The following is a 20,623-nucleotide window of genomic DNA, read 5'->3' as shown; positions in this document are numbered from 1 at the left end:
CCACCTCGACTTCCTGTAAAGATGCAAATTACCACCCCCACTTCCTGTAAAGATGCAAATGACCTCCTCCACTTCCTGTAAAGATTCAAATGACCACCCCCACTTCCTGTAAAGATGCAAATGACCCCCTCCACTTCCTGTAAAGATGGAAATGACCACCCCCACTTCCTGAAGAGATACAAATACCCACTCAATGCTTTGAAGAGATCAAAAGACCCACCACCCACTTCATGTAGACTGATAAAGACTGCGCCCATTTCCTGTAGATCTACAAAGATACCCAGATTACCTGTAGAAAGATAAACCATGTCAACACTTCCAATAGAGATAGTCCCAACCCAGTTCCTATAGCAATACAAAGACCCTCCCCCACTTCCTATAAAAAAAATCCCGCCCCACTTCCTAAAAGAGAAAGTCCAATCCCACTTCCTATAGAGTCCCGCCTCACTTCCTGTAGACAGAGTCTTTCCTAACTCCCTATAGAGAAAGACCCACTCCACTTCCTATAGAGAAAATCTCACTCCCCTTCCTATACAGAAAATCCTGCCCCACTTCCTATAGAGTTCCGCCACACTCCCGAAAGAGAAAGTCCCATCCCAATTCTAATAGCATCCCGCCCCTTTCTGTAAACAGACCCCTCCTCACTCTATAAAGTCCCACTCCACTTCCTATAGCATCCTGCCACACTTCCCATAGAGAAAGTCCCATCCCACTTCCTAAAGAGTCCCGCCCATTTCCTGTAGACAGAGGCCCGCCTAACTCCCTTTAGAGAAAGTCCCACTCCACTGCCCTTAGAGTCTTGCCCCACTCCCTAAAGAGAAAGTCTCATCCCACTTCCTATAGAGCTCCACCCCACTTCATGTACACAGAGTCCCGCCCCATTACCTATAGAGAAAATCCAACTCCACTTCCTATACAGTCCTTCCCCACTTCCTATAAAGAAAGTCCCTCCCCACTTACTGCAAAGAAAGTCCAGCCCCATTTCTTATAGCGAGACAAAGACCCTCCCTCACTTCCTGTAAAGAAAGTCCCATCCCACTTCCTGTAGAGAATGTCCTGCCCCATTATCTATGGAGAAAGTACCACCCTACCCTCCCCCATTTCCTATAGAGAAAGTCCCACCCCACTTCCTGTAGAGAATGTCCTGCCCCATTATCTATGGAGAAAGTACCACCCTACCCTCCCCCACTTCCTGTAAAGAAAGTCCTGCCCACTTCCTGTAAAGAAACTTCTGCCCCACTTCCTGTAAAGCTACAAAGACCCTCCCCCACTTTCTGTAGAGCTAAAAAGACCCTCCCCCACTTCCTGTAGCGCTGCAAAGACCCTACCTCACTTCCTGTAGAGCTACAAAGACCCTCCCCCATTTCCTGTAGAGCTACAAAGACCCTCCCCCACTTCCTGTAGAGCTACAAAGATCCTACCTTACTTCCTGTAGAGCTAACAGAGAGTAGTAGAGCTGGGTATCAAGCTGCGCCAATGACCAACAGATCATGAATGTTGGAGATTAATGTTGTTTTATTTTATCACAGGTCAACGCGTTTCGGGAGACTCTGCTCCCTTCCTCAGGACAGACTGGCAAAGAACATCAAATCCAACAGAGATTTGATGTTCTTTGCCAGTCTGTCCTGAGGAAGGGAGCAGAGTCTCCCGAAACGCGTTGACCTGTGATAAAATAAAGCAACATTAATCTCCAACCTTCATGATCTGTTGGTCATTGGCGCGGCTTGATACCCAGCTCTACTACTCTCTGTTATCTGCCTACGTGGGGACCGCTGCCGTGGCTTGGAGTTACATGCTGTTATAGGAGTTGTGACTTTCACAACCCCTATAGGTGAGTAGAATTATCCCCTTCCTAATACCCCCCCTCATGCTGGAGTAAGACCCTATTGCGCTCCTTTTTCCACAGTTTTTTCTTCTTCCTGTGGAGCTACAAAGACCCTCCCCACTTCCTATAATCCAATTTGCTATTTCTGCAGCTAGAAATAGAAATAAAAGAATGAAACACCTAATGGCTAGAACTTTGGAGTGATTTTTTTTCAGGCTTTTTGGATAAATAAAGCGCATTTTAATTTAAGTTAATGCATTGGCCATTAGATGAGACCCACTTTATTGACCATTTAAGCGATTCAAATTTAGGGTATTTTGAGTTATAAGGACCCTACACATTTTAGCAGCTTAGGGTGGCTCCAGACACTTAAGTCTTGGTGCGGAATTGGGCGTTTCTTAAAAGAAGAGTCTTTGCACAATTCTTATGCATCTTCCTCTCCTGATATAGATGAATTATTGAGCCTAACTGAAAAGTGGATGTTTGTAACGTGTGCTGCCGACAGGGCTATTAAATGATATGAATTAATTCATGAATTAGTTAATTAAGTATGCCATTTGTAATGACGCTGTTAGTTTACGCAGATGGCAGATTTATCAGTCTGAAAGCTGAACCAATGATTTAAGAAAAATTAAAAAAGTCTATGCGTGTGTGTATAATGTGTCATGGCTACAGAGAAGAAGATTTCCTTAGGGAAAGAATGTTTGGCTGGGATTTACGAAAGTTTGTCTTTGGAACTGAAATGTGACGTTTGTGACTGTCCCCAAGGAGCCCCTTTCAAAAGTAAATGTGATTTTTCTTTTCCTAAGGTAGACTCTCCAAATAGCGCTAGGAGAAGATGTACAGATCGCATAGAAACTCAAGTCACGGCTAGTGGTACCGGCACGAACGTCAACGAAGGAGAAGGCAACTAATGGGAATAGATACTTGTACATTCTAGGTACAAGTTAGAAAAGAGAAAAAGTAAAAATACAGCAAAATCTATTGTAATAATACTAAATTCTTGAAAAGGAACCTGTCACCTACAATCTGCATGCTGAGATTGTCTGCGAGAGCTGTGTCACTCGCACCCATACAAGTCTATGGGTGCGAGAAAACCATCGGCCTGCACTCAGATGATATCCAAGTGCAGTGCAATATACGCACAGGCTGACAATGGAAGAGATGGGGGGGATTAACCCCTCCCGTTCCTCCGCAGCCCCCGCCCTCTACTCCGCAGCTGTGACCCGATCGCAGGATCGGGTCACAGTCGCATGACACTCAGCTCACTCTTGCATCTTCGTTGCTCTCGCATCAGAAGCAATACACAAGTGTGACCCCAGTCTAAGGTAGAAAATAAAGTTTTATTCTCCCTGTAGCCTTTCAATTCCAGTCACCAGGGCAGATCAGGGTGCCGGTAACAGTCACCACTCAGTACACACTCACTCCCTAACATATTGATTGACAGTCTGTACACACCTGCTGCACTCACACAATACAGAGCAAGCTGTCAATCAATGTGCTGTTGAGTTATTACAGCTGTGCTCTCTGTATAGTAAGAGGTTACAGTTACAGCCCTCTACACCACCCCTATGACTGGAAGCAAGTGGCTGCAGGGAAGATATAACTTCATTTTTTCCCTGTAGCTTCACTTTCAATAAACCAGCCTAAAGCCCGCTACACACGCTTCAATATATCTCACAATCCATCGTTGGGGTCAAGTTGTAAGTGACGCACATCCGGCATCGTTTGTGAGGTATCTGCGTGTGACATCTACTTGCGATCAGGATTGAACGCAAAACCGTTGATCGCAAACACATCGTATCATTCTCTAGAATTGAGCGTTTTGTTGCACGAACCTAGTGAATTGTAACGTGTGACATCCCTCATACGATTTCGGTGTCTGATGCTATGTGCGCAGGTGTGCGCTCTGCACCGCAGCTTAAAAAAGGTCCGCTTCAGAGCGCAGCTGAAAAGCTGCGTTCTGAAGCGCCTCACAATGTCTGTCATGCACTAATCTCTGTCAGTCGGTCACTATCTCTGTCCCTCACTCTCTGTCCATGTCAGTCTATCCCCCTCTCTAATATACTCACCGATCCCCGATCCCCGGCGCTGCACGGCGTTCACACTGCTCCGGCGGCTTTTACTGTTTTGAAAAAGCCGGCCGCCCATTAAACAATTTCGTATTCCCTGCTTTCCCCGCCCACCGGCGCCTATGATTGGTTACAGTGAGACACGCCCCCACGCTGAGTGACAGCTGTCACACTGCACCCAATCACAGCAGCCGGTGGGCGTGTCTATACTGTGTATTGAAATAAATAATTAAATAATTAAAAAAAACGGCGTGCGGTCCCCCCCAATTTTAAAACCAGCCAGATAAAGCCATACGGCTGAAGGCTGGTATTCTCAGGATGGGGAGCTCCACGTTATGGGGAGCCCCCCAGCCTAACAATATCAGCCAACAGCCGCCCAGAATTGCCGCATACATTATATGCGACAGTTCTGGGACTGTACCCGGCTCTTCCCGATTTGCCCTGGTGCGTTGGCAAATCGGGGTAATAAGGAGTTATTGGCAGCCCATAGCTGCCAATAAGTCCTAGATTAATCATGTCAGGCGTCTATGAGACACCTTCCATGATTAATCTGTAAGTGACAGTAAAAAAACACACACACATGAAAAAATCCTTTATTAGAAATAAAAAACACAAACACATTCCCTCATTACCAATTTATTAACCCCCGACAAACCCTCCATGTCCGGCGTACTCCACAGTCCTCCAGCGTCGCGTCCAGCTCTGCTGCATGGAGGTGACAGGAGCAGCAGAAGACACCGCCGCTCCGGTCACCTCCACACAGGTAATGAAGACAGCTGCGCGATCAGCTGATCTGTCACTGAGGTTACCCGCGGCCACCGCTGGATCCAGTGACAGCGGGTAACCTCAGTGACAGATCAGCTGATCGCCGGCTGTCTTCATTACCTGCGTGGAGGTGACCGGAGCGGCTGTGTCTTCTGCTGCTCCTGTCACCTCCATGAAGCAGAGCTGGACGCGACGCTGGAGGACTGTGGAGTACGCCGGACATGGAGGGTTTGTCGGGGGTTAATAAATTGGTAATGAGGGAATGTGTTTGTGTTTTTTATTTCTAATAAAGGATTTTTTCATGTGTGTGTGTTTTTTTACTGTCACTTACAGATTAATCATGGAAGGTGTCTCATAGACGCCTGACATGATTAATCTAGGACTTATTGGCAGCTATGGGCTGCCAATAACTCCTTATTACCCCGATTTGCCAACGCACCAGGGCAAATCGGGAAGAGCCGGGTACAGTCCCAGAACTGTCGCATATAATGTATGCGGCAATTCTGGGCGGCTGTTGGCTGATATTGTTAGGCTGGGGGGCTCCCCATAACGTGGAGCTCCCCATCCTGAGAATACCAGCCTTCAGCCGTATGGCTTTATCTGGCTGGTTTTAAAATTGGGGGGGACCGCACGCCGTTTTTTTTAATTATTTAATTATTTATTTCAATACACAGTATAGACACGCCCACCGGCTGCTGTGATTGGGTGCAGTGTGACAGCTGTCACTCAGCGTGGGGGCGTGTCTCACTGTAACTAATCATAGGCGCCGGTGGGCGGGGAAAGCAGGGAATACGAAATTGTTTAATGGGCGGCCGGCTTTTTCAAAACAGTAAAAGCCGCCGGAGCAGTGTGAATGCCGTGCAGCGCCGGGGATCGGGGATTGGTGAGTATGAGAGAGGGCTGCTAACTTTAGGAATTTAGGAGATTAGCGGTCACCGGTGAGTCCTTCACTGGTGACCGCTAATCAGGACGCGGCACAGACAGAGCCGCAGCATGACCGTGAAGTCGGGTGAAGTTCACCCGAGTTCATTCTGACAGTGCGGCTCTGTCTGTGTCTGCTGTCATCTGCCATTCAGCTCTGCTACATGGCTGTCTGTGTCTGCTGTTAGCGGCCATGTAGCAGAGCTGAATGGCAGATGACATAGTAAAAACGCATCCCTACACATTACACACGCTTGGCAAGTCAATAAAAAAAAAAAAAAAAAAAAAAAAGGTGCCCAATGCATACGTCACGGAACACATGATCTAAAGGATCGCACACAAAATTGACCAATTTAACATAGACTACTAACGCTCGTGTGACAGCAAATGAACGACCAACGTGAAATCTCATAGATCCCGTATGCAACCTGGGCGTGTCACATCGCAAATGCGATTGTACAACTAATTGCAACGTGTAAAGTGGGCTTAAGATGACTAAAAATACAGATTAAACCTATACCATCAGAAAATATATCATTCATAAAGTTTTGAAAAATTGCTGGTGCATTTATTAACCCGAAAGGCATGACAAGATTTTCAAATAGGCCCTCAAATGTTAAAAACGCTGTCTTCTAACCATCACCCTTCCAGATGTATATCAAATTGAAAGCCCCTCTAAGATCAAGTTTTGAAAACCATTTAGCCCTCATAAGTGGATTGTATAGGTCAGGGATAGGTGGCAGTGGGTAACTATTCTGACCCATAATTTTGTCTAATTCACTGAAATCAGGGCAAGGACGGAGACCTCCATCTTTCTTTGTAACAAAGAAAAACCCAGCAGCAACAATAGGTGAGGAGAAAAGACAGACATGATCCTTGTGGAAACGTTTGTTTACATATTCTTTCATAGCAGTGTGTTCAGGACCTGAGAAATTTGGCATTACTGATAAGTTTGATCACACAGTGGTAAGGACGATGGGGAGGTAATATCTCTGTCTCTTTTTTCAGAGAACAAATCTCCAAAGTCTTTCAGACACCTCAGCAGACCCTCCAGATCAGTGGAGAAAACCGGTACAGAACGAAGACATCTCATATGACCAGGGCCGGATTAAGGTTGGTGGGGGCCCCTGGGCAGAAAATCTGGTGGGGGCCCCATAACGTTAACATTTTTAGCCGTAACAGTAGAGCGCGAACCGTAGCATTTAGAAATAAATCCACTGAGCATGGATCGTATCCTGTTCTGCCACATTCAGATTTACACTTATACACAGAAAATAAAGTTACTCACATTTTTTTATTGATCCCAATGTTAAGACAGCCAAGTAATAGTAAAAATAAAGAAAGGGAAAGTTCTCACTGGCAGCAATGGTTGCTGAAAATCACAATGTGCTCTCTATTGTATTGTCTCCGGAGTAGTACATAGCAGCTGATGTCTGTACACGGTATGCCATACACAGTATCAGAGGTGGATCTAGGTTTTCCTGTCCATGGAGTAGGAGTTCAGTTTGGCGCCCCCTTCTATACATGGCTTATGCGGTTTGAGTAGTTGTCAGGTGACCGCTCATACGCCATTTTCACACGTGCCGATGAGCTGCTCTTCCTAATTCTCTCGATGTTCAGTGAAATACTACAGCCCATAAAGAGAAGCAGGAAGAGAAGCTAATTGTGACTCAAAGTATTAAAATGACCTGCAAGTGGTCATGTGACCACTTCTAAAATTAGCAAGCAGAGCTGAATCCTTACATTGAGTATATTACAGGTTGTTGGATTGGGCATGCTACGGGGCTTACTTTTATTATTAAAGGGGTTGTCCAGCTCGACAAGGAAAATTTGTAGTTATATGACTACAGACTTCAGAATTCTCACAGCTTGCGGACTGCACACTGTCATGATTTTCCCGTGCCATGAGCAAGTAGTCATGGGACTGCAAGTATGCGATTTGCTTACTTCCGGCCACATTCAAATTTGACGTCTGCAGCCTCACTCAATAGTTACATGCCCTCAAGCTCTCACTGCTGGCATCGGAGAGTCCTGACAGTGTGCAGTGTGCACACTGAGGATTCAGAAGTCTGCAGTCACATAGAAACTATCATCACAAACCTGGACAACCCCTTTAATGCTACTAACATAATGTAGAAACCCTTGCGGTCATGTAATTTTACAAATCATGGCTTGCTACATGTGTACAGGATCAGAATCAGTAAAATGTACATAAATACACTGTGTGCAGAATTATTAGACAAATGACTATTTTGCTCACATGATACCTTTTATACATGTCGTCCTACTCTAAGCTGTATAGGCTGAGAGCCAACTACCAATTAAGTAAATCAGGTGATGTGCATCTCTGTAATGAGGAGGGGTGCGGTGTAATTGTGAAGCCCCGCTAGTATGTGTCGGTGCAGTACCTTCAGGGACTCCACGTGGATGGAACAGTCTGGTCACAGGTAGGGAACCTTCTTTTAGGATTGTCGTGACGCCACTCTCAGTATTGCGGTCAGCGGGGACCGCCACTGCAGATTAAGGGATGCCTGGGGCTGATGGTGGGTGCAGTCAGTATATTAGCCCCCTGAGAGTGAGGCAAGCCCCAGGCCCCGGTGTATGTGTGTGGGACCACAGGTCGCAGAATGACTCAAACACAGTCCAAGAAGTCTTTCAACGTGTTTACTCACTGTTTGGAGGTCACGGTGAGATGCCCGGGCGACACTGTGATAACCAGGTTGAACCAGGAATTCCAGGAGGCCGTTCTGAGGGTAGCTGTCCACTCGCCTTCCTTGCACTCTTTCTGTTTTAGGAGGATCCTTTGCTTGAAGCGTGGTAGGACCCCTCCAGGGAAGCTGTTACCACCCTGCTCCCCTCTCTCTGGCTCGTCTGCCGGCAGCGTGGCCTTGGTGGGATGGCTTCTGGCCCTGTCCCCTTATGGGCCTGGTGATTGCTGCTTGGCTCAAGCTCTGTGTAGTCGTGGTGAGGGCATGAAGTACCCCCCCCCACCTGTAGGTTAAGCAGCTCTGGATGATCTGCTGCCTGTACTGGGGACCTAGTTCCCCTTGTGTGCTCGGATACCGGGATCTCCGTACTCAGCCACCCTTCTCTCTGGATGATTTTCAGGCCGACCCACGGTACTCCTTTCTCCCCCGCTTTCAGCTACTGCACTCCTCAGGACCTGTCTGACACGAGAGCTCCTCTGCTCCCTTCCACACGCTTCAACTTCTTCCTCAGACTCCCCTCTTCCTCTCTCTCTCTGCCCTGCTTCCTAGCAACCAGCCCCTGAACACACCCCCAGCTGGGAATTGAAAGTTAACCCCTTCTGGCTACCCAAGGGTCCCCTCTGGTAATGTGGGAGGCCTGGTCACTATATGTTTGTGTGTGCACCTCATCCTGGCCTTTGGAAATTACCTGGAAGCATTGTCCCCGCATGGGTGCAATACTCTGTGGTGCCTGACCAAGTCAGGGGTGCCACATAATGACATCAACACCCTATATAAGGGGTGCTTAATTATTAGGCAACTTCTTTTTCCTTTGGCAGAATGGGTCAAAAGAGAGATTTGACGGGCTCTGAAAAGTCCAAAATTGTGAGATGTCTTGCAGAGGGATGCAGCAGTCTTGAAATTGCCAAACTTTTGAAGCGTGACCACCGAACAATCAAGCGTTTCATGGCAAATAGCCAACAGGGTCGCAAGAAGTGTGTTGGGCAAAAAAGGCGCAAAATAACTGCCCATGAATTGAGGAAAATCAAGAGTGAAGCTGCCAAGATGCCATTTGCCACCAGTTTGGCCATATTTCAGAGCTGCAACGTTACTGGAGTATCAAAAAGCACAAGGTGTACCATACTCAGGGACATGGCCAAGGTAAGGAAGGCTGAAAAACCACCACCTCTGAACAAGAAACATAAGATAAAACGTCAAGACTGGGCCAAGAAATATCTGAAGACTGATGTTTCAAAGGTTTTATGGACTGATGAAATGAGAGTGACTCTTGATGGGCCGGATGGATGGGCCGAGGCTGGATCAGTAAATTGCAGAGAGCTCCACTCCGACTCAGACGCCAGCAAGGTGGAGGTGGGCACTGGTATGGGCTGGATCATCAAAGATCAACTTGTGGGACCTTTTCTGGTTGAGGATGGAGTGAAGCTCAACTCCCAGACCTACTGCCAGTTTCTGGAAGACAACTTCTTCAAGCAGTGGTACAGGAAGAAGTCGGTATCGTTCAAGAAAAACATGATTTTCATGCAGGACAATGCTCCATCACATTAATCCAACTACTCCACAGCGTGGCTGGCCAGTAAAGGTCTAAAAGATGAAAAAATAATGACATGGCCCCCTTGTTCACCTGATCTGAACCCCATAGAGAACCTGTGGTCCCTCATAAAATGTGAGATCTACAGGGAGGGAAAACAGTCCACCTCTGGGAGCAGTGTCTGGAGGCTGTGGTGGCTGCTGCACGCAATGTGGATCGTAAACAGATCAAGCACTGACAGAATCTATGGATGGTCGGCTGCTGAGTGTCATCAGAAAGAAAGGGGGCGATATTGGGCACTCATTTTTTGGGGTTTTGTTTTTGCATGTCAGAAACGTTTATTTCTAAATTTTGTGCAGTTATATTGGTTTACCTGGTGAAAATAAACAAGTGAGATGGGAATATATTTGGTTTTTATTAAGTTGCCTAATAATTCTGCACAGTAATAGTTACCTGCACAGACAGATATCCTCCTAAGATAGCCAAATCTAAAAAAAACCCCTGCTCCAACTTCCAAAAATATTAAGATTTGATATTTATGAGTCTTTTGGGCTAATTGAGAACATAGTTGTTGATCAATATAAAAAAAATCCTCTAAAATACAAAATGCCTAATAATTCTGCACACGGTGTACAGCACCAGAACCAAAAGCAATACCAAAATACATCACTAGCACCCTCATCACTAAACGAATATATCACCAGAACCACCAATACATGACTACAGTACCAAATTTACTACAACAATATATTGTAATGTCACATCCCCATATACATTTGTATCACATGAATTAACAACTCCCAGTATGTCCTTAACAATTGTGAGAAAATGATGAGAGTTGTTATCAGTATTCATCAGACTTTGAACCATAGAGGAACCACAGTCCTGATGAGAAGCATTGAGTATCACACACATACAGTCACATCCAGGGACCTTGTAGGTGACATCTTCCCTGATCGGAGTCATCTTATTCTTTCTTCTCCATCTTGTCCAGACGTCATGATGACTATTCACATCCACAGCTCCTCTCTGCAGACCTCCCGGGCCTTCTGCAGCACATCTCAACATTATGCCCTTAAAATAAATAGCAGAATGATTATAATGCTCCTAAATATAAATATATGACCTACACTGTGTGCCTGAATAAATAATTGCCCCTCACTGTGCTCCCTGCACAAAATGTCCCACACAATGTCATTCTTATGGTACATGGCCTCTTCTTTCAGTACTGGGCCCCCTCTTCACACCGTCCTCTACATTGTGTACCCACTATACTTCCAAATGTCTATACTGTGCCCCCTCCTCACACTCCCCCTCCTGAGCTGTGCCCTCACAATGTCCCCCATGCAATCCCCTCTCTATACTGCCCTCACCCTCAGTACCAAAATCACTGAAAGTGCAACTCAATCTCACATTCCCCCTCTTCAGCATACTGTGCCCTCCATACTGTGCCTTCACACTGGCCACCATGCTGCCCCTTCTCTATACTGCCTACCTCCTTCACTATACAGTCACTATACCGCACCTCAGTCTCACATTCCCCCTCCTCAGCATACTGTGCCCTCCATACTGTGCCCTCACACTGGCCACCATGCTGCCCCTTCTCTATACTGCCTATCTCCTTCACTATCCAGTCACTATACCGCACCTCGGTCTCACATTCCCCCTCCTCAGCATACTGTGCCCTCCATACTGTGCCCTCACACTGGCCACCATGCTGACCCTTCTCTATACTGCCTACCTCCTTCACTATACAGTCACTATACTGCACCTCAGTCTCACATTCCCCCTCCTCAGCATACTGTGCCCTCCATACTGTGCCCTCACACTGGCCACCATGCTGCCCCTTCTCTATACTGCCTATCTCCTTCACTATCCAGTCACTATACCGCACCTCGGTCTCACATTCCCCCTCCTCAGCATACTGTGCCCTCCATACTGTGCCCTCACACTGGCCACCATGCTGACCCTTCTCTATACTGCCTACCTCCTTCACTATACAGTCACTATACTGCACCTCAGTCTCACATTCCCCCTCCTCAGCATACTGTGCCCTCCATACTGTGCCCTCACACTGGCCACCATGCTGCCCCTTCTCTATACTGCCTACCTCCTTCACTATCCAGTCACTATACTGTACCTCAGTCTCACATTCCCCCTCCTCAGCATACTGTGCCTCCATACTGTGCCCTCACACTGGCCGCCATGCTGACCCTTCTCTATACTGCCTACCTCCTTCACTATACAGTCACTATACCGCACCTCAGTCTCACATTCCCCCTCCTCAGCATACTGTGCCCTCCATACTGTGCCCTCACACTGGCCACCATGCCGCCCCTTCACTATACTGCCTACCTCCTTCACTATACAGTCACTATACCGCACCTCAGTCTCACATTCCCCCTCCTCAGCATACTGTGCCCTCCATACTGTGCCCTCACACTGGCCGCCATGCTGCCCCTTCTCTATACTGCCTACCTCCTTCACTATACAGTCACTATACTGCACCTCAGTCTCACATTCCCCCTCCTCAGCATACTGTGCCCTCCATACTGTGCCCTCACACTGGCCACCATGCTGCCCCTTCTCTATACTGCCTACCTCCTTCACTATACAGTCACTATACCGCACCTCAGTCTCACATTCCCCCTCCTCAGCATACTGTGCCCTCCATACTGTGCCTTCACACTGGCCACCATGCTGCCCCTTCTCTATACTGCCTACCTCCTTCACTATACAGTCACTATACCGCACCTCAGTCTCACATTCCCGCTCCTCAGCATACTGTGCCCTCCATACTGTGCCCTCACACTGGCCACCATGCTGCCCCTTCTCTATACTGCCTACCTCCTTCACTATACAGTCACTATACTGCACCTCAGTCTCACATTCCCCCTCCTCAGCATACTGTGCCCTCCATACTGTGCCCTCACACTGGCCACCATGCTGCCCCTTCTCTATACTGCCTACCTCCTTCACTATACAGTCACTATACCGCACCTCAGTCTCACATTCCCCCTCCTCAGCATACTGTGCCCTCCATACTGTGCCCTCACACTGGCCACCATGCTGCCCCTTCTCTATACTGCCTACCTCCTTCACTATACAGTCACTATACTGTACCTCCGTCTCACATTCCCCCTCCTCAGCATACTGTGCCTCCATACTGTGCCCTCACACTGGCCACCATACTGCTCCTTCTCTATACTGCCTACCTGCTTCACTATACAGTCACTATACCGCACCTCAGTCTCACATTCCCCCGCCTCAGCATACTGTGCCCTCCATACTGTGCCCTCACACTGGCCACCATGCTGCCCCTTCTCTATACTGCCTACCTCTTTCACTATCCAGTCACTATACTGCACCTCAGTCTCACATTCTCCCTCCTCAGCATACTGTGCCCTCCATACTGTGCCCTCACACTGGCCACCATGCTGCCCCTTCTCTATACTGCCTACCTGCTTCACTATACAGTCACTATACCGCACCTCAGTCTCACATTCCCCCGCCTCAGCATACTGTGCCCTCCATACTGTGCCCTCACACTGGCCACCATGCTGCCCCTTCTCTATACTGCCTACCTCCTTCACTATACAGTCACTATACCGCACCTCAGTCTCACATTCCCCCTCCTCAGCATACTGTGTCCTGACACTGGCCACCATGCTGCCCCTTCTCTATACTGCTTATGTTCCCCACTACCCAGGCTCTATACTATGCCCCTCACACTTTTCTCCCACCATACTGCTGCCTCACACTTTTTAATGGTGCCCCCCTGATTGCTGTGCAGGGGAACATATGCCGCATGCCCCCTAAAGGTACGCCCCTGTACAGTGTACAGGAGAATACATGACTGTTACACAATATACTGTGATACAGACATCAGAGGTTATACAATATACATATTATTATATACCATCTGATGTGTGTACACAGTATATCACACTACTCTGTACGCTGGATGTGGTATACCATGTGCACAGATATACAATCCCCTGCACTGATCACACCTGGGCCTACAGGACAGGATGTAACATATTCTATATGTAATATGGGCCATATACTGTAGTATAATGTGTGCTGCAGGCTCAGATGTGATCAGTGCAGGATTCTGTGTAGTGCTGTCTGTGCTGGAGATCAGTGTGAGTTATTGCAGGGGAGGGATGAGGCCGATGACCCGGCACTGACAGCCCGACCTGGTCTGCAGCAGTTCAGACTCCTGCAATAACTCACACTGATAGCAGAGTGGCCGCTGACACTATGGAATCCCGTCTGGAGTTATCAGCGGCGTCCTGCTCCCTCCTCACTGCAGTCTCCTGCCCGGCCGGCACCATGATTAATGACCTCATACTTACCGGGATCCACTGAGACCTCCGGTCCTCCCACAAGCTCCTCTACGGCAGGAAGAAACAGCAGCGCGGTGACGTCATCCTGGCAGACGCAGCCCACACAGCGTGCAGTGGGCATGTCTGCAGTATAGTGATGGCTGGGATTGAAATACCTTAAAGGTACAGTGCGGTCTTGAACCACTGCGACATTAATAAAATGGCGGACACACAGATGGTGGTGGGGGCCCCCTCAGAGGCTCTTGTGGTGGGGGCCCCTGGGCTGAAGCCCCGCCTGCCCCGCCTATAATCCGGCCCTGCATATGACAATTGGGGCTCCATTTAACAATATCCTTCTGACACCAATCAGTGACACAATTGTGAATACGCAGCCATGGAGTCCTCCAAACCAACCCCACAGGTAAGTTATCCTAAACATAGCAGGAGATGGATTCTAGAGTGAAGTGTTTCCACTCTGAGTGGAAATTCCACCATTTCATACCGGGCTAAGTTCTGGAGTAACAGCGTCCTGTCAATGGCAACAATTTGACTGAGTCCTTCCAACCTAAGTGGCCCTAATCCTAATCTCCAAACCAGCCTTGAATCAATGAAGTTGGCAGCAGACCCACAGTCAATGAAAACGAATGCTGATATTGACTGATCTTGGAAAAGTATTTCCACGCTCAGCAATACTTTTTCTGAGGAGTAAAAAGGTACCTAGTCTGGGTGACCTCCTCAACAATCATCCAGACTTCGGCGTTTGCCGACAGCTTGCTTGAGGGCATATTCGACACTCCTTAAGAAAATGGCCAGCATGACCACAGTAGAGACAGCATCCGAGATCGTGCTGTCTCCTCTCAATGGTTTCTCAGGTAAGTGGACCAATTCGGGAAAAATAGCTGAGACCTTCTGTCACTCATAATGCCTTTCCCAAATCCTGTGATCCAATTGAGATGAGTCATGGCTTCCCCCAAGAAACAGGGTGGAGTATGTAGAGCCAGAGCATCCTTAAGTGCATGCAAAAGGCCACTGTGAAACTGACACCGGAGAGCTGCATCATTTCACAGAACCTCGGTGGATTATTGCCAGAGCTCAGTACTATAGTCGTCAGTGGTGCGGCCCGCCTGTGCCTGGTTCATGATCTTTGCCGCTGCTACTTCTACTCTGTTGGGTTCATCATAAATTAATTCTAAGGCTTCAAAAAAGGCGTCAAATGATAACCGTTCTGGGAACAAAGAAAAGGCCAAAGTCTGAGTATCCCCTCGCGGTAGGGACATAATTATTCCCACCCGCTGGGACTCATTCCTTGATGACCGGAGTTGCAGGGTAAAAAATAGTCTACAGCCGGCCCTAAACAAGCTAAATATTTTTTCTCCCACAAAAATTTGTAAAGGAGGGCCATTGCTGGCTCTGAGAGACCAACTGCACATCAAAGGATACCAGTGTCAAAGCTACTGCCGGCAGCAGGGGGTGCTGGGAGGCACCCATAACACTAGAAGAACCCAGAGGGAGGAAGAGTGAGCTACAGAAGGACCCGGAGAGAAGAAGGGTGAGCTAGAGAAGGACCCGGAGGGAGGAAGAGTGAACTAGAGAAGAACCCAGAGGGAGGAAGAGTGAGCTACAGAAGGACCCGGAGAGAGGAAGGGTGAGCTAGAGAAGGACCCGGAGGGAGGAAGGGTGACCTAGAGACAGACCAGGAGGGGGAAGGGTGACCTAGAGAAGGACCAGGAGGGGAGAAGGGTGAGCTAGAGAAGGACCTAGAGGAAGGAAGGGTGAGCTAGCGAAGGACCCAGAGAAGGGGGAAGGGTGAGCTAGCGAAGGACCCAGAGGGTGGAAGGGTGAGCTAGAGAAGGAACCGGAGGGAGTAAGGATGAGCTACAGAAGAACCCAGAGAGAAAAAGGGTGAGCTAGAGAAGGACCAGGAGGGAGGAAGGGTGAGCTAGAGAAGAACCCAGAGGGAGGAAGAGTGATCTAGAGAAGGACCCTGAGGTTGGAAGAGTGAGCTAGAGAAGAACCCAGAGGGAGGGAGGAAGGGTGAGTTAAAGAAGGACCTGGAGGGAGGAAGGGTGAGCTAAAGAAAGACCCGAGGGAGGAAGGGTGAGCTAGAGAAGGACCCGGAGAGGGGGGAGGGGGAGCTGCAGCAGCTAGACAGGTGAGTGAAAAAGTGAGTATAATAATTTATGATTATATTTGAAACTTTTCTGGATCATTTTGCTAAATTCAAATAAACTGAATCTAAAAAAAAATGATATTCTGGCAATTTACTCATCCCTAGTAAATGAGAAAAACTTGAAAACATGTCGTGACCATTAAGACCCAAAATGCTTCAAGGCAAACTATTATTCATATTAACAATAGGCAATAAAAATAATTCTGGTTGCACCCCCTGATTTTTCCTAATTTATACTGGGTTATATTGTACGGTGAGTATATGCACAATCATCTCGTCGTTTGCCTCCACATCCATGAGGATTATTCACCGCACGTCAATGAACCATGAGTTTATTTTTCAATATACGTATCATATTAATGAACAAACAAATCACTAAGTCAGAAATGTGGCCATAGTGTCAAACAAGCAAGGTCAAATGTGTCACATTAATATGGAGCTATTTACCGCACGATCCGTAAAATGTCAACATTTTGGCCAATTAACAACACCTTGCTCCGGATATTTCTGCTGATACTAATTAGAGTTGTGTCTGCGGAATAGAAAGTAATGCGCTGGATTTAGTTTCCTTATTCATTTCAAACTTTATGAAAAAATAATATATTACATAACAACAATCTGACATCTAGAAATGTATCTCTATAAAGTGGTTACTTTGTGTTTTATTCTCTGCACTCCATTGGTGGTGCCTACGTTACCGCCACTACTCCTAATAATCAGCATTGCAGGGGCGGTGAAGTACTCAATTAGTACACAAGGAAATAAAAAGGCATATGTGCTGATTTTCATACTGGATAATTGCAGCATATTATAGTATCAGCCAGTGGCCAGTGGGAAGGGTGGGGGACGATAGGGTAAACACCAGAGCCAAATTATCTAGAGACGCAAAATGTCACCTCCCCTTTCCCCCACCTCACGTACCCTCACTCCACCGGATAAATGGTGAACTAGATGATTATTGTTGCAGCCAAGAGTTGCTTTGACATTTAGGTTGTTGCTACAGCTTCCTACTATGCAGACACACCAGTCAAAATCATCAGCTGCTTTGCTCTGCATAGGCAGCCACCAAGATAACATAGCTCTTACTATAATGAAATGAATTTCATTATAGTACAGAGATGAGTTTGTAGTCAGCAAGAGCTGATGACTAACTAATTTCAACTGCCATGCTCTGCATAGGCAGCAACTAAAATGGCAAGGTGTCACGCTAGGTATGGGAAAATACCGAGCAAATGGCAAAAAGGGAGGAGAGGGAAGAGGGAAGCTCTGAGTCTAGGGAAGGGGGAGATGGTGACCACCTGATATAAACTTTTGTTGGCCCCTGCCTCCCCTGACCTCATTAGATAGGTTCCAAGGTTCCACACCTATGCGCCGAGCAGGATATCTGCCCCTGACTGCCGTGAACTGGGCTCTAGGTAATGAATGGGCATGATGAGTGCCAGTTAACCCCACTAAGTCCTAAACACCGGGAACACAAACAGGGGGAAGCAAGCAAACAACTTATCTGCAAGATGTCTTAAATTAGAGAACAAGGCACATTATGTTTTTATTTCTCTTTTTTTACATCTTTCAGGTTCCCATTTGTGGACAACGTCAGATTCTGTGGACCACTTTGGATCTTCATGGCTTTTTTTTTTATAAATTGGTGAACTATAGGGCTAGAATTGGGGAGTGTTTTTAGTAAAATAAAATATTTGTGTGCATTTTTTACTCTTAACTTACTGGACTAGTAATGGGGGCGTCTGGTAAACACCTCTCCATTTCTAACCCATGGGCTTGATGCCAGCTGTCACATCCCAGCTGACATCAACCCCATAAACCATTACTCCAATTGCCACCACACCAGGGCAATCAGTAAGAGCCAAGGGGATGCACTAGAATTGGTGCACCTTATGTGATGAGCCACTTCTGGGGTGTCCGTGGGCTAATATTTTTAGGCTGAGAAGGGTCCAAAAACAATGGACCATCACAGCCTGATAATATCAGCCCCCCAACTCCTGGGGGGGGGGTCTTCCTGAGAAATGCTCAAGTTTCCCATTGACTCCCATTATACTTATTACTCAAATCGAGTCCGTCTGAGCGACCAACCTGCTTGATTCGAGTACTGAGCGTTTGAGTGTTTCTAATAACAGAAGATATACTTTAGCCGGATTCTTGAGCATCTTTCAGCTGCTGTAAATTGTGATGAATTTGACGTCCACACTTGATCACACGCCTTCGAACTGAGCTCTGTCCACTTTTTAAAAAGTTATAGACGAGTGTCAAAATCACAAAAAATTTAGCAATATTTCAAAGAGCTTTAAGGCCGCTTTACACGCTGCAATCTCGCTAGCGAGATCGCTAGCATGCGTCCCCGCCCCCATCGGTTGGGAGTCACGGGCAAATCGCTGCCCGTGGCGCACAACATCACTCAGATCCGTCTCACTACTTACCTGCCTAGCGACATCGCTGTGACCGGCGATCCGCCTCCTCTCTAAGGGGGCGGTTCATGCGGCGTCACTAAGCGGCTGCCCAATAGCAGAGGAGGGGCGGAGATGAGCGGAATGTAACATCCCGCCCACCTCCTTCCTTCCTCATTGCCGGCGGGACGCAGGTACGGTGAATTTCCTCGTTCCTGAGGTGTCACACATAGTGATGTGTGCTGCCGCAGGAACGACAGACAACCTCGCTACTCACCTGTCAACGATTTTTGGTGTTGGAGCGACTGCTCCAATACCAACGATTTTTACCTCTTTTGCGATCATTTTAGGTCGCTCAGAGGTGTTACACGCTGCGATGTCGCTAACGACGCCGGATGTGCGTCACAAACACCGTGACCCCGACGATATATCGTTAGCGATGTCACAGCGTGTAAAGCACCCTTTAGAGTAGGTCTTATAAACACAGGCATAGGAAAGTGCTGTCAATATTTTTGAATAAAGTCTCTTCTTTGATTCCTTTTGCATTCTTTTGCGCCGGCTTTTCTTTTTTTCTTTCATATAAAAGATAGTGGACGCTTGGAGAATGGTCAGGTGCTTTCTTCTATCAGTCGCAAAACCTGAAGTGATTAAAAGAAGTGAAAAAAAGACAGAACATGCACAGAAAGGCATTTTTACGTTGCAATACATATGTTCTTTAAAAGACAGTTGCACTGTGAAATGCTAAATCATGCAAACAATGAATGCAAGAATATAGATATGTATTACTGCTTAAGGAAATGTAGGAAAAATTGAGATATTTAGCATACAAAAATGGCTATTTCAATATCTGCGCAGTAGCCACGTCAAGGCATGATATTTTTGTATGCTAAATATCTCAATTTTTCCTAGATTTCCTTAAGCAGTAATACATATCTATATTCTTGTATTCATTGTTTGCATGCTTTAGCATTTCAGAGTGCAATTGTCTATTTTTTGTTATTATGTCATGTTCAGTTTTGCACCTGTTCAGACTGCATTTTGGGAGTGCCGTCAGTCGTTTTGTCTAGATTATGGGGTCATGCCCTCTAACTGTGCACCCCTCCCCCATTAGCCACAGGTGATTTTATTCTCTAATAACAGGTTCCTATTTGCCCATACAAATGGAGGTTTGTAACCAAAAGAGAGTCTTCAGTTTAGTGTAAGTTCCCAGTAACGAGATATACCTTGATGTGGTTACTGGGCAGATATAGAAATGGCCATTTTTGTATGCTAAATATATAAAATTTTCCTAGATTTTCTTTAGCAGTAATGCATATCTATATTCTTGCATTCATTATTTGCATGCTTTAGCATTTCAGAGTGCAGCTGTCTTTTTTTGTTATTATATGTCATGTTCAGTTTTGCACCTGTTCAGACTGCTCTTTGGGTGTGCCATCAGTCTTTTTGTCTACATATGTTCATAGTTATAGCAGGGGTTTTTATTTGCTTTTTTGCTTTTTTCAGGCGGGTTTCTGGCAGAATTTATGCGCACAGAGTTACTGCAGAAACCTGGTGAATAGTGATGAAAGTTTACTAGAAAGTTGCAGAACTTCCTATTATATCATGATTATTCTAGGGGCGAATTCTATATTTGGCATTGTCTGTGCAGGCATTAAATCACTAACGTTTAACCTTTTCCATGTGTCTGAGAGGTGCTACGTTATATGGAGCAATTCTAGATATAAATCTCACATGGAATACATTATCAGTAAACAACACATCATGCAAATAGAAAAAGGGCGTCTTAGCACAAGACCAGCATAATAACATGGTGCAAGGGCAATTTCTCCCCAGGGAATTAATTAAAAGAAATTACCACCTGCAGATAAAGCTGCCTCCTCCATCCTCCCCGCTGTTATAGGATTCTG

This window comes from Anomaloglossus baeobatrachus, chromosome 7, assembly GCF_048569485.1.
Source record: "Anomaloglossus baeobatrachus isolate aAnoBae1 chromosome 7, aAnoBae1.hap1, whole genome shotgun sequence".
Lineage (NCBI taxonomy): Eukaryota > Metazoa > Chordata > Amphibia > Anura > Aromobatidae > Anomaloglossus > Anomaloglossus baeobatrachus.
Note: the sequence above shows the minus strand (reverse complement) of the source record.